Here is a 14,226-nt window from a genome sequence, read left to right on the forward strand (position 1 = left end):
TCACTTTAAAGCACTCCCCTAAATCATAAAGGTGGCTTCTCGGGTGACTCAGTGGTGAAGATCACCAGCAATGCAGATGTGGGTTTGACCCCTGGGTCGGGAAGACCCCTTGGAGAAGGAAATGGCAATCCATCCCAGTATTCTTGGCTGGGAAACCCCATGGCAGAGGAGAGTCCATGGGGTCTTGAAGAACTGGATGTGACTTAGCCACCAAACAACAGAATCTTAAGGGCTCCCTGTGGCGTGTTGGATGTGAATGGCCAAGAGCAAGATTTCTAAATACAGCCAGGTTGCTTGGATGCGGGGCTTCTTTGGAGAATAGCTCTAAAGAAAAGAAACCAAAATATGCAATTAAGGGGGAAGGCAGGTTGGATATTTTTTAAGATCTCGTGAACGGCAGTGACACTTCTGTGCTCCTACTGTTCTGTGTTACTACTACCGACGGAGCAGTTCAAAGGAGTCAGTCAATTTTGCAAATGACGATTCTAGCACAGACTGTAAAAACTGATATGGTCCTATTACTGAGATGCACATTTCAGTATGCATTCTGCTTTTTGTACCAGGACCTCGGAGAGAAAAGGACTGCATGCTTCTCAGAAACTTGGTCTGTTTTCGATATTTCCTTTTTATTGGTATCTTCTGCCCACCTATGGAGAGGTGGGCTTGTGTCCCATATGCAGTGGTGTGCCTGTTTGTCCAAGAAATTTCCTAGGAATGCATTTGTAGCTTGTGAGGCTTGTCTGTTTAAAAGAGAAACACTTCCTCGGAGAGGGTGGAGTGGTAGATTTTCGTATCAATGATCTCATTTTGGCATCTGTAGGGTTAAAGAACCTCTCAGAATCTATAGGTCCTAGAGAAGGCGGTTTCTAAACTCCGCTGCTTCTTTAGACTCATCCTATTTCCCCCCTCAGCAAACAGGAACTAGAGCACTAAAGGGCTTTTTTTTTTTTTTTTTAATTGGAACGTGTGTAGGGAGGGGGCATACTCTTGATGCCCACTTACAACCCTGAGCCTGACCCAGACTTGGGGGTCTCCGTGTGTTTTTTCTTCCCTCTCTCTCTCTCTCTTTTTTTCTATTATTTTGGCAGACTTTTTGGAATGTCTGGGAGCTAAGGGCTTTGCTTCATGGAGCAGAATTCTGAAGCAAGAGAAAGAGAAAGTTATAGACTAAACCACAGAAATGTAAACACGTCTACAGCTAAAATAACTCCACTTTCATTGAAAACACTCCTCCTTCACAATCAGACTTCTGTGTGCTATGGTCAATAAAACGGCATGTTAATAGCGACCAATTAATAGATTATGTTGCCCGGCCTTAAAAGTTGAGGGAGTTTTAATTATTATTTTTCAAATTAAAGGAGTGCTTATTTCGCTCCCTTCCCTTGGGGTTGCGGCGGGGGTGGTGGGGGGGCGCGACTTAGCTTTCTTTCTGGCTGTTTGCTGAAATTCTTGGCTGTTAAAAAGTTTGGAGAGGGAGAGACACGAGTAGTTTTCACTTGGTTGGAAGGGGAGAGCCTGCAAGGGAAGGGTCTGGGATGAATTCCTAGCTATCACGCTGGACAGTCGTGACTGTGCCCGCGGGACATGGTCGAAGAGAGGCAGCACCCAGGTAAGCGCGGTTTTGAAGTCAGAATTCCCTTATAAGCTGTAACATCTGGAGGGCTTCAGAGCCGCCGGACCGGAGGAGCCAAACCTCGCGCGCGGCTCCCCCTTTCGGAGGCGGCGTCTTGGGGACACCCTGCTGCCGAGGGCTGCTGTCCCTGCGTCTGTCGGGCCCGCCCGGCGGTCTCCCGGACGGCTCGGCATCCTAGCGGCTGCGCCCCGCGCCTCCGGAGCCCCTCCACCCTGGCCCCAGGCTCTCAGGACGCGCACCAGGTAGTGACTCCAGGTGTGACCGAAGCCGGTGGCACCCGGCATCGCCGTCTCTTAATTTGAGGGCGACGTTTATGTCAATTCTCAGCAGCATCCGTGGCAGCCCCAGAGGTCATTTTCACCTTCTTCCGACACAACCGGTTTGAACTTTTATTATTTGTAATGTGTGTAACGGTTGAGGCGGGGGAAAAAAATCACTTCTAAGTTCCGAGGAGGAAGCACTTCCGCGGCATCTCCCACCGCTCGGCCCTCGCCTGCCCCAGCCTGTGCTCGGCTTCTCGCTCCTCTCCGCTCCTGGACGCGCGTCCTGGTTCTCCTCCCGCCGCCGCCCGGGCCGGGACTCTGGCTCTCCGGTCCCAGGCTCCGCTCCTCCCCTTTCTCCCCCTCCTCCTCGCCGTCCTCCTCCTCTTCCTCCTCGGAGCCGCCCGCCGCGTCCCCAAAGCCCGGCAGTGTCCGGACCTGCCCACGCCGCCGCGCTCCTTGGCCCCAGGGCGCGCCCCCCGGACACGCGCGCTGGGCTACCCACGCGCGCCCCGGACACGCGCGCGCCGCGTCCACGCGCCCCCCGGACGCGCACGCACAGAATCCACGAGCCCCTGGACACGCGCGCGCGCGCGGATACCCAGGCGCACCTGGACACGCGCGCTCGCGCCCCGCGCGCCACCCCCGCCCCCGCCCCGCCCCCGGCGCGCACTCCCGGATCTGGAGCCGCGCGTCGGGGCGGCAGCCCTGCTCGGCGATTGGCGGGAGCCGGGGCCTCCGGGAGGCCGGCGCCCACACCATGGGCTGAGCCCGGCGGCGCCCAGGGACTCAGTGCCGCCCGGCTCGGCGGCGGCCCCAGTCAGGCACGCGCGCCGGCACACGCGGGCGCGGACACGCGCGGACACCCACGTGCGCAGCGCGCCCTCCCCCGACGGCGGCGCTCGCTTCTCGGTAAGTCCCGCGCCTCGCGCGTCTTGCCCGGCTCCCGCGGCGGGGACGGTGGCGGCCGGGTGACCCAGCTCTTCCGACGGCGCCGGGACGGATGGGGTGTGTGACGCCGGGAGGGCCGGTCCGTCGTTGCCCGGGTCCTGGGGAGGCGCGCGCGCCCCGGCTACCCGCGAGGGCTGGGGAAGCCGAGCGCGGGAGCTTCGTCTGGGCTCTCAGCGAGCGATGATTTGTTGTTGTCTGGAGTGGAAATAAGGCTTGAATGAAAGCCCACGCTCGGCTGAGAGTCGATACCAGGTGTGGGCTTGGCTGTCGCTGCCCGTTCAGTCCTTCCGTGGGTGGAATCGCCCTCCGACGGCACCCTCACCGCGCTCTCCCGGACCTCAGCTTCCTCTCTTTTCTCTGCATCTCTGTCTTTTCCCCTTCTGACACCTCGGCCTGCAGCTGTTACGTTTATGTGCTCCCCCGTTTACCGCTTACTGGGGACACTTGGCATATTTAAAAATTATACGTGTATCTCTCAGCAAGCCTTGTTGGTTTCTGTCTGAAATACGACGTCCTTGGACCACAGCTATATGTTGTCTAGGTATTTTACAAAAGGTACCACCTAGAATTATTTTTAACATTTTAAAGGATTTAGATGCTATTGTTAACAGCAGACTACACTGCCTCATAAATGGATAAACAGTTTTAATGCAGGTGTGAATGTAATGCACTTCTTCGTTAGGATGATGATAGTTTCGTTATCCTTTCCAAAGCAACGTATTCTTAAGTGCCACAGCTTTCCCACCATGCGTGTTTCTGGAGCTTCTGTAGTTCAGAAAACTTTCAGTGTGACTTAAGAAACAATTTTAGTCTTCCCCTAGTGACATACACGGGGCATAGAGGTTATTTATTTTTTTCAGCATTTTCAGTTCTCTGCAAATAGCTTAGAGCCCTTGACCGGCCTCAGCTACCCTCACCTTATCACCGGGAGGACTGTCACAGTCCTGGGGTTAACCCTTGCTGTGCTGGCGGCACCTCGCACTGGCTCTCTCAGTGGGAAGAGTGGGCAATAGAAGTTGTATGAAAACCCTAGCCAGATGAATTAATTCATCATATGTCAAATTATGAATGAGCTAACCATGCCATTGAAATGGCAGTTCTAGGGGAAACAGGATGAGCTGTGCAAACCTGTGGCTACTACTGCAAAGTTTTCTAATTCTGAAGAAAGGCTTTGTTGAGTGCTAGACACATCACAGATCCTCTCGTGGTCTGGTAACCCAGGCTTCCATTTGAATCAATAACTTGCATAGTACACTAAACTAGCAAACGGGTTTTATGTCTCTTTGAATTATTTGTTTAAGGATATATAATTCCAGCTACGCTTAAAATGTTGGTTTCCCTTCTATCACTGTATAGTTATTTTCCTGTTAAAAATGAGGGGTAGCATTGTGATATGTTGTTTTCCATGTATCTATTCTCTTATGATGAGTTCTTGGTTATTTAGTCTAAAGTGCCTTCTTTAGGTAAATTTTTGAAAATTCTTGGTTGCCATTTGATTATGTAATGGGGCTGCATGTACACGTCTTTATAAGCTTTGCCCCCGGCCACTTCTTAGGTTTTGTTTTGGTATTAAGAATCTTATTGCGTTTCTAATCTCATAAGATCAGCTCATTTATTTGTGGTAGAGGCTGAGACCCCAGTGGGGTGCCAGATATATAAATAAGAAGTAAAGCCTGTTTGAAAGATGTCAACTTTGATTTTGAACTTAAGTACTATTCTAAAATTTTATGCATTGTGCATATATGGAATATATCATATTTTATAAGTAGGTAATGGGAGACTTTCAACTTTTTTTCTAACATTAATATCAGGTCTAGTTTTTCCTTGTTACCTGTCCTTAAACACAACAAAAATAAATAAAAGGAGGATTTGTTTCTTCACAAGACAGAGGAACTAATGTTCCAAAGATCTTTTCCTATTCCCCAGTGAAAAACTGGAGCAGGTCAGTGTCAATCATATGATACGGAGGGTGGGGAGACAGTGTCATGTTGAATAAATGTTGGTGCCGCCTGCTCTTTCATAGAGCTCGGTTCAGGAGGTGTCGACAGAGAGATACCCCCCCTTCTAAGGAGGCTGCTGGGGCCTAGGACCTGAGATGTGGTCCCCGTAACTGAGATCAGAAGGAAGTCATTATGAGCAGAGTCCTGGCCTTGTGGCGCTGAGAGGCAGGTTTGTGTTTCAAGTGGGCGCTGGTCTCTCTAAACGCAGGTCTCTTTCCACCTCCTGGCTTGGTCACCCTTTGCATCTCAGGGCCAAGATTTTCCAGGCGAGGAGGAGAATTCCATTTTCTTTCCCCAAAGGGTAAGGACACGTGGGCATTCCCAGGATATATCATCCTTTAAAATACAACTTTTCTTTTATCATATGCCTGTACCTTGAATTTGAAACTCTTCAAACCTTTGGAGTTGCAAAGGTTCAAGTGTTTTGGGATATAAGAGGGATTCAAGTGTTTTGGACATGGTTGCAGCAGATTTTGATACCTGGTGGAAGCAGTGGGTGTTCGAGTTTGGTAACCGTGTCTGTTAAAGTCCCTGGGGGGACTTTGAAAGTCCCTGAAGTAGCTGGTGACCCTTAGCCACGAGGTCTCCTAGACTTCCCTGTATTGTTGACGTCATGAGGGCATCCTCCTTGGTCCTGTTTGTGCCCTCACTCGGCTCAGGAGCAGTTCATTGGCTGGACATTGTGCATGGTCAGTATATATCTTCTCACATTCATAGATTCAAGGCCGTCGTTCTGTGGATAAAAACAACAGAAGTCTCCAGTGGTTGGGCTATCATCCACCCCAATTTTTCAAAATGACCAGGGGGAAATGTTGCCCTCTTAACTTTTTACCTTTTTTACTTTCAAACATTTGAGTATTTAAAAGAGAGAGGATTTGGTGCTTTGCTTTGGCAGCACTGCAGATCCAGTGAAGGTAGTGAAGTGATCTAAAGGCAAGTGGTCTAAAATTACTTTGCTAAATTTAAGTGTAAGTGAGATGTCGACAGCACCAAGTAATTAAAGGGTGCACCTAAAAATGGAATGCTGGGTCTGAATTTTAGATTTAAAGTAACTTTTAAGTTCTTCTATTTTGACAGTGGCATGTCATCATCTGGAAGACCCTGATTGCGTATGAGAAACCGTAATTTAACAATGAAAGTAGGGGGTTCAGTTACCTTGACTCGGTGCATGGTCAGAAGCCTGAGCAAAGGAAGTTGAGTTCTGTGCCTTTTTTTTTTTTTCTGTTTCAGAATGACCGTGAGTGAAGCTGGAAATATCCTTAAAGTGTGTAAAATAGACCTTTTGAGTTAATTTATCACCTCTGAAAATCATAACCCTGGAGAAGTTGATGGGAGATCTGATCTAGCATAAAGCATTAGCATGTCTAAGGGCTTTGAAAAACCAAGTGTTGTAGCTGCTTCCTGTTTGAGCATACCATCTAATTTTGAACTGTTTTAGTGGGAATGAGATGTTCACACGTCAGTGTCTCACATGGGATTCCTTATAGTGCTACTGTTATTTCAATAACTGTTCCCCCAGGAAAACCTACTCTGGGACAGAAAAGCAGCCCTCTGATAGGAAGGAAAACATAAATCATAAAAAAGAAAAAAAGAAAACATAAAGAATGGTTAAAAGAAAAAAAAAGGGAAAAGAAAAACAGTCACATTTACGGTGATTTTTCAAAACCAAGAAACCCTTACTTTCGCTTGATGAAGGGCTTGGCAGAGGTTCCCAAACCTTCATTTAAAAGCGAAGAAGGGTGTTTGCCCCGCAGTCTGAGTGCAGGGATGAACCCGCCTTGTCGTATTTCCACCGAACGGTTCTCCGTTCCCGGTGGGGAGATTCGTTCTCTCCGTGACGGAGTGGAAATGTGGGTTATGGATTTTTTGGGAGCTTTACAAAAGTAGTCAAGCTGGGAAGTAAAAGACGTGTGTGCACATTTTTCTTGTGCTCTGGGCTGGGAGGTTTGTGTTGCCACCTTTGGGGCAGGAGCACTTTTGTGAACAGTCGTCAGCAGCCTTGTGGAGGTGGATTCGGGCTGTGGGCTGTGCCTTTCTGCGTGAACTGAGCTGCATGTCAGGCTATGTGTCTTCTGAACCGCGGGGCAAACCCAGGATCTTACAGTGTCTGTTAACGACCTGTTGCCTTCATGGAATCGATGGATTGGATCAGGCAATGGAAAAGCGCTGTTCCCTTCCCTCTGTGCTGCCCCTGCTTGGCGTTCTGCGCCTGCTGAAGCCAGTAGGATTCTCAGGCTTTTGAGAAGAGATTGAAAGAAGCTGTAATGAGGAGCCTGGAGGGAGGGAGGGGACCTTGGTGATACCTTGGGAGCCTGGGAGTCTTACATGGAACCTACCAAGAACTAAGCTAGATGTAAATAATATTTGAAGTCTGTGCTAGTAATGTGAAATGTTTGGAAACACAAACCATGCACACTTACCATCTCAACATAAAACCTGAAATTAAATATTAGAAAGTTGAGATTTCTTTTATTGGGAAACAAGGTAAAAAAGCATTTTGAAAGGATATCAATGGGTGACTTAGGAACATTTTAAGAAGACCTCGTTTGAAGAAGAATGGAGTCTCATTAAAATCACATGCAACCTCACAAAGCTGATGCGAGCCCTCTGCAGGATTTACAAATTTGAGTCTATGATTGCCTCAAATTCAAACATGTCTTGTGCAAGCCTGGCTCTTTTTGGAGTGCAAGTTACTGCAGCAAGAAGACAGAATAAGCAAAAATGGAGGAAAAAAAAATTTGCTTCTTCAGTATCCAGAAGTACTTCCTAGTCTGTTTGATCCTGGCAGGAAATTTTACTTCACTCCAGGGTTTTAAAACAGAAATAATGACAATGAGGATCAGACCCAGGGAATATGGTGAGTCTTTTCTGGAGAAAGGGGTGTTAGGTCTGCATATTACCTGTGTTTAGGTTCTGAAACTCCACCCCAAACCCTGCCATTCAAACAGAAAAGCGATTGTTGCTTGCTGCTTTCTGGGTCAAACAGAGAGGGTTTTAACAGCTGGAATGGGATCAGGTCTGAAAGCAGTTTATAATCCTATTTCATGATAGACTTCGAGGGATTTTTGCAGCTTTGTAAGACTTGTAAATATAGATGATTAAACAGAACACTCTTAAGAGCAGTTTCTCCTGTGTAATGTACACCCAAATTGAAAACTGGAGGTAAGTCCAGAAAATCACCCTATAAGCATGTAGAAGCCACAGTCAACTACCAGGAGGCAGAAAGGGGTTATGTCTGTGTAAAGGCTAAGATTGCATTTGCAGTTACGTTTTGCAATTACGTTTTTCTCTGCAAACGTGAAGTACTATACCATGTTGAATTTTGTTTATTACATTTAAACAACCTGGAAACACATTTCCCTATCAGAATTTATTGATTACCTATTAAATGAGAGCACAGTCCTAAGAGATGGGAACGTGGATCACAGAGAGACTAAGACACTGGACATACCTACAGATTAGAAAAACAACTGCAAATGTAATGGAAAAGCCACAACATTCCAGAGCTCGCCTGTCCGCCGACTCTGGCTGCTGGTGTCCTGCCTGGGTTATTCTTTGCTCAACTAGTTGTACGGACAACATGCAAACAAAATTGTAGCCCCTTTCACTCCAAATAGCTAATGGCATTCACCCTGAACGCAGCATCCCTGGGATAAATGTCCACGGGTGGAAATTCACACAGGAAAGTCAGGGAGTGCTGAGAGGGCAGAGGCGTGTTCGAGGTCAGATTTGACCTAGGCTTGGAAGGTTCAGGATTCTGGCAGAGGAGGGGCATTCTGAGTCACGGCAAGGCAGGTGCCAGGAAGAGAGGAGGCGGGCAGGCTGACCTTTCAGTGCACAGCCCTGTGGGGAAGCCTCAGGTCAGGCCTTCAGGAGCTGAAATCTACGAAGGTGCATGCGCTGTGGAATCTAGAAGGGCGATGAAGGCTCAGGCCACATGTCTAGAGAGAGGTGGATGCACCGCCATAGAGACTAGAAAGGGGTGAGCGCACAGGCCGTGGGATCTAGAAAGGGGTGAGCGCACAGGCCATGGGGTCTAGAAAGGGGTGGATGCACAGCCATAGAATCTAGAAAGGGGTGAATGCACAGGCCGTGGGGTCTAGAAAGGGGTGAACGCACAGGCTGTGGGTTCTAGAAAGGGGTGAATGCATAGGCCGTGGGATCTAGAAAGGGGTGAGCGCACAGGCCATGGGTGGGGTCTAGAAAGGGATGAACACACAGGCCGTGGGGTCTAGAAAGAGGTGGATGCACAGCCATAGAATCTAGAAAGGGGTGAACGCACAGGCCGTGGGTTCTAGAAAGGGGTGAGTGCACAGGCCGTGGGGTCTAGAAAGGGGTGAACACACAGGCCGTGGGTTCTAGAAAGGAGTGAGCGCACAGGCCGTGGGTGGGTTCTAGAAAGGGGTGAACGCACAGGCCATGGGTGGGGTCTAGAAAGGGTGAGTGCACAGGCCGTGGGGTCTAGAAAGGGTGAACGCACAGGCCGTGGGGTCTAGAAAGGGTGAACGCACAGGCCGTGGGTGGGGTCTAGAAAGGGGTGAGCGCACAGGCCGTGGGTGGGGTCTAGAAAGGGATGAATGCACAGGCCATGGGGTCTAGAAAGAGGTGAGCGTACAGGCCGATGCCAGTGTTGGGTTCAGCAGAGCCGCCTGCTTGAATGAGACCAGTGTGACAGTGAGCCAGGGCGCTGGGCTCTGCAGTGTGGGGGGCAGTGGTCCCTAGGGGGTGCTCAGGTGCTCTGTGGGCCCCATCAGAGGCCACCCTCGCACCTGCTGTGGGTCAGTGCTGGGGAAGTTTGTATCTCGTCCACAGGTCCTTCTCTCTCACAGCCTTTGGGGAGAGCTTCGTTTTTCGTCTCAGCTTCAGGAGCAGCTGTGTGAGTTGGGTGCCGGCCAGCGTGGAGGCCTGCGTGTGCCCAGCTCCGGCCTGGGTGCAGGACCCCGTGGCCTGCGTGGTGGACAGCTGAGTTCTGAGCAACTCCTCCTGTTCTTTCCCTTGGTTCCCTTTAGTCTCAGCTCTGCTGTTTACTTAGCATCTACTTCAGAATTTAAAGCAAAACAAAACAAATCCTTGTCATATCATGTGTATCCTTGTGGATCGCTTTCAGTCCTTCTACAGGACAGGGTAGGGTATAAATAAAATAATAAACTAATCCCCATCATTAGAGTCAGACAAAAAGTAATCTCGACCATGCCAGAGGAAGATCAGAAAACACTTCCCAAAGGTCGGGCTGCACCAGGGCAGATCATAGCTCTGGTGGGCCGGATGGGGGTGAGGGCCCCCCGCTCCCATCATGGGCGGCTGCCTGGGGCCACCCCCAGGCTTGGGGTGTGGGACGTGCCATCTGGGAACTGGGTGACACCTTGGTGGGTGCTGGAAAGGCCCGACCTCTGGCATTGGAAGGACTGATATAAACGCCTCTGGCAGGAACCCAAGTGTGAATTAAAAGGTAGCGAGTGGGGCTTCCCAGGTGGCCCAGTGGTTGAGCATCTGCCTGGCAGTGCAGGGGACACCAGGTTGATCCCGGGTCTGGGGAGGATCCCACCTGCTGCTGAGGAACTCAGCCCAAGAGCCTCAGCTGCTGAGCCCGAGCCCACGCGCTGTGACACCATGCACCGTGACAACCACGCACCGTGACAATCACATGCTGTGACACCATGCGCCGTGACAACCATGCGCTGCAACCACGCGCCCCCCAGAGCCTGTGCTCTGTAGCCAGAGATGCCGCCGCAGTGAGCAGCCCACGCGCTGCTGTGAAGAGTAGCTCCTGCTCACTGCATCGAGAGAACCTGTGTGCAGCAACCAGTGCAACCAAAAATAAATAAATCTTAAAAACAACAAAAAGAAGTAGGGAATAAAGGAATCCTGCCAAAGGGGAGGGAGATGTGATGTTTGTTTGGAGCATGCTCGCTGACCTGGACTGCCCACCAGATGGTGCAGACGTGGGAGCCCTGTTGCTCTGGGGTGTCCTCACCACGGCTCTGTGAGGGCGGGGGCTTTATTGACCCCATCTTCCAGAGTAGCAGAGTGAGGCTCCCGAGTGATCGGCGTGGCCAGAGTTACCCAGATGGTCAGAGCCAAGGCAGAGGCAGAACACAGCTGGGGGATCGGCTTTGGATCTCTGGTGCCGCCAGGAGTTCTCTGGGTCAGAGCAGAGGGTCCACTTCCAGAAGTGACGACGGGAAGCGGGCAGGTGACGTGGGGACTGGGAGGATGGGAGGTCAGAGGGTGCCGGGTGGGGGGAGTAGAACGCGAATCTCATGTGTAGCTTGTAGCTTTCAGCTTTCTAGTGGCCACGTTACAAAAGGAAAGAGAGACAGATGAAATTCATTCTAATAATCTCTTTTATGTAATGCGCTGTGTCCAAAATATTATCACTTCAAGTGTCATTTATATAAAAATGTGGATGAACTCTTTTACTTTTTTACCTATATTAAATTTCAAAATCCGATGTGTCGTTTACACAGGTGTTTAGTTACATAGGTGGTTTAGTTGCTCAGTCGTATCCGACTATTTTTTGACCCCCCCATGGACTGTAGCCCGCCAAGCTCCTCTGTCCATGGGGATTTCCTGGGCAAGAATGTTGGGTTACCATGTCCTTCTCCAGGGGATCTTCCCGACCCAAGGATCAAACCTGCGTCTCTCGCATCTCCTGCTTTGCGGGCTGTCTCTTTCCCCACTGAGCCACCAGGGAAGCCCAGTTTACATACAGCACATCTCAGTTTTGGACTGGCCATGTGTCACATACCTAATAGCCACACGAGTGGCTCCTGAATTGGACTGTGCAGGTCGGGAATATTCAGCAGCGGAATTCAGATTTAATATAATTAGTGGCCGTGAAGTCTATTGTATTGTATAACTTGATCACAGGAATAGAATTTTTGTGACTTGATGTCCCTCTTGGCAGTATTATCCAGTACCTCATGCTGGAGCCAGAAATGATAGCAGTTAAAAAGGGAACATTAGCATGGTATGTACAGCATCAGATCTGCAGTTTTCAAGTTGGAGGGATCACGAATATATGATTTCTTGTCAACTCGCTTCATGCTTTTCAAAGCCAAAACCAAATATCTGCTTTCACACTGAAACTTTGTATGCCTGGTGATGCATAGTTTTTGTTAGAATCGTCTTCTGACAACCTCAGGTGTAAACATCTTGAGTATTCCCTGTTTAATGCTGATGTCGACAGATGACATATGTCATTTTTTTGCACGCGGACAGTGTGTTGAGAATAATGCTATTGGTCATTTTGAGGAACAGCATTCATGAGGTGCTGGAGCCCCAGAGAAAGAAAGGATAACCGTCGGATGGATTGCTACGGAATTAGCTCCCAAGACCACATGTTCGTTCACGGGTTCCATGAAGGCAGAGCACATCCAGCGCAGACCTTTCTGTGGTGCTGAGCACTGAGTTTCACGGCACGTCTTACAAAGTCAGTCGCCTCGCTCGCATGCCGCTTCTGATTACCGATGTACCTTGTGTAATGTAGTCGTGGAGCAACTCAGCCCTTTCACCGTGTGAATGGTTTTGTTGTTGTTCCGTTGCTTAGGCGTGTCCAACTCTGAGACCCCATGGACTGCAGCACGCCAGCCTCTCCTGCCCTTCACTGTCTCCCAGAGTTTCCCCTGAATGAGAGGTTTGTGTAGGATTCAGGACCTGCTCTGGGTAGTTCTGTGCTCATCCCCACCCGAGCTGGAGGGAACGTCCTTCCCTTGTTCTGGTTTGTTTTCCTCATGGGCGGTGCTTACCGCAAACTTAGCAAGACTGCGGTAAATAAAATGCGTGCCTTTTCTCAACTCTAATTTGCTGCACAGAATCTTAACGCCTAATTCAGGGTAACTGAACACAGAGAGAAAGGATATTGCGATTTATTAAAAGGAAAAAAAAAAAAAGAGCCAGAAAACACACAACTCCCAAACAGGGCTTTGTGTGCTGGTCTGCATGTGACGAATCTCTTATTGTCCGATGCTTCATTTTGGATCGGCCGAGGAGGATAAGTCAGAACATGAGGATGTTTGTGGTCTGTGAGGCGTGTGGTGGGGCTCGGTGCTTTCAAAGGCAGGCAACACGTTTAAACCTTGTAGCTCAGTCCTGATTCATTTGACCCGGAGCATCAGCTGCCAGGGGAGAGGCCGTCGGGGTACCTGCAGTTCTGTTCCGAGACCTACTGCACGTCCACTGGATGCCCTGCGGGTAGCTCCACACTCTTTTCCCCCACGGGAGTGCAAATTCAATTTTAAAGTCTCAATTGTATTTGAGAAGTCTGAAGCACATTAAGCCTTCTTAAATAATTCACTCGGGGTTACGTTCAGTGAACATGTGTAAATATGAGAACGTGCGAGGCAAGTGGTCTAAACACAGAGGGAATGTGAGACCACAGTGATGGGAGCCACGTGTGTGTAAGCCCTCGGAGGAAAAACCGTGTCATCGCTGGCACCCCGCGCCTCCGATGGGCAGCATGGCTCGGAAGGGGAGATTGAAGTCCGGTTACTTCTACCCGGGATCCTCACAGTTTACTGCTTCTTGAGTAAGACCCTGGAGACAAACTCCTGAATGACTGATCGCTCATGGTGGCAGCTCTGGGCTGGGGCACAGAGCAGGTGATGGGGTCCCCTACCCCAGCCCCATATGGATCCCCCACCGGCTTCTCCAGCTGGGTGTTTGCGGGTGTGCGATGGCTGAAGTGTGCTCTTGCAAACTGCTCTGTTTAGTCAAACTTGGATTGAGCGTGTCAGCTGTGGAGGTTCTTTTTCCCCTTTCCAGGCTAAACAGCTATCATGGGCTATAGGGATGTGTGGGCGGGTTCAATGACAGGACCCGTCTCACCCAGCAGAGTCACCTTGTAAAGGCATTGCTAAGCGTTTCCATGTCCCAGTGACCTCTGCACTCACAGATCGCCCGTCTCTGCCACCAGAGCCCCTGTCGCTCCTGCAAGGGGTCTTATTTCCTTAAGTGCCCAGACAGCATGGCTTTGAAGGTCAATGTCAGCAAAGTGTCACCTGCAGTGAGCACTCACAGGGGCTAACAGAACCACGCCAGCGAGTCTAATGAAACCAGGCTGCAGAAGTGGGGCAATGTTGGAATATCCTGCCCCTGATTGCTGTCCCGTGTCTGGTTTTCATGGAAATTTGTGTCTGGGAATGAGGGGGAATCGGAATGGATTTGCTGGAGGCAGGTGCCTGCGTTCTTTGGCCATGGCCGTCAGGACTCTGGTCCAGGATCTCCGAGGAGGGGAGGGAGTCAGAGCCACTGGAGATTCGATGAGCACTGTGCAATCTTTTTAAGACACGGAGGGTTTTCACGGACTTCCTGATGTTTGAAAATTATTCATAAAAGTCTGCCCCAGTCCGGGAGTTTTGAGGCAGAAAACATTCCCCACTTA

The 14,226-nt window shown here is 49.9% G+C and overlaps 1 protein-coding gene across 3 annotated transcripts in view; it reads left to right on the forward strand.

Annotated features, from left to right (window-relative positions):
• The first annotated feature begins 2,638 nt into the window (after positions 1-2,638).
• ERG (ETS transcription factor ERG) overlaps positions 2,639-14,226 on the forward strand; it is a 314,438-nt gene continuing 302,850 nt past the window's right edge. Inside the window, exon 1 of one of the 3 annotated variants that reach the window (XM_070377271.1) lies at positions 2,639-2,805. The gene's annotated coding sequence lies outside the window, so the exon portion shown is untranslated. The remainder of the gene's footprint in view (positions 2,806-14,226) is intronic. The other 2 variants (XM_070377256.1, XM_070377237.1) reach the window with 2 other exon arrangements.

The sequence above is a fragment of the Bos mutus genome, chromosome 1 (assembly GCF_027580195.1).
Source record: "Bos mutus isolate GX-2022 chromosome 1, NWIPB_WYAK_1.1, whole genome shotgun sequence".
NCBI lineage: Eukaryota > Metazoa > Chordata > Mammalia > Artiodactyla > Bovidae > Bos > Bos mutus.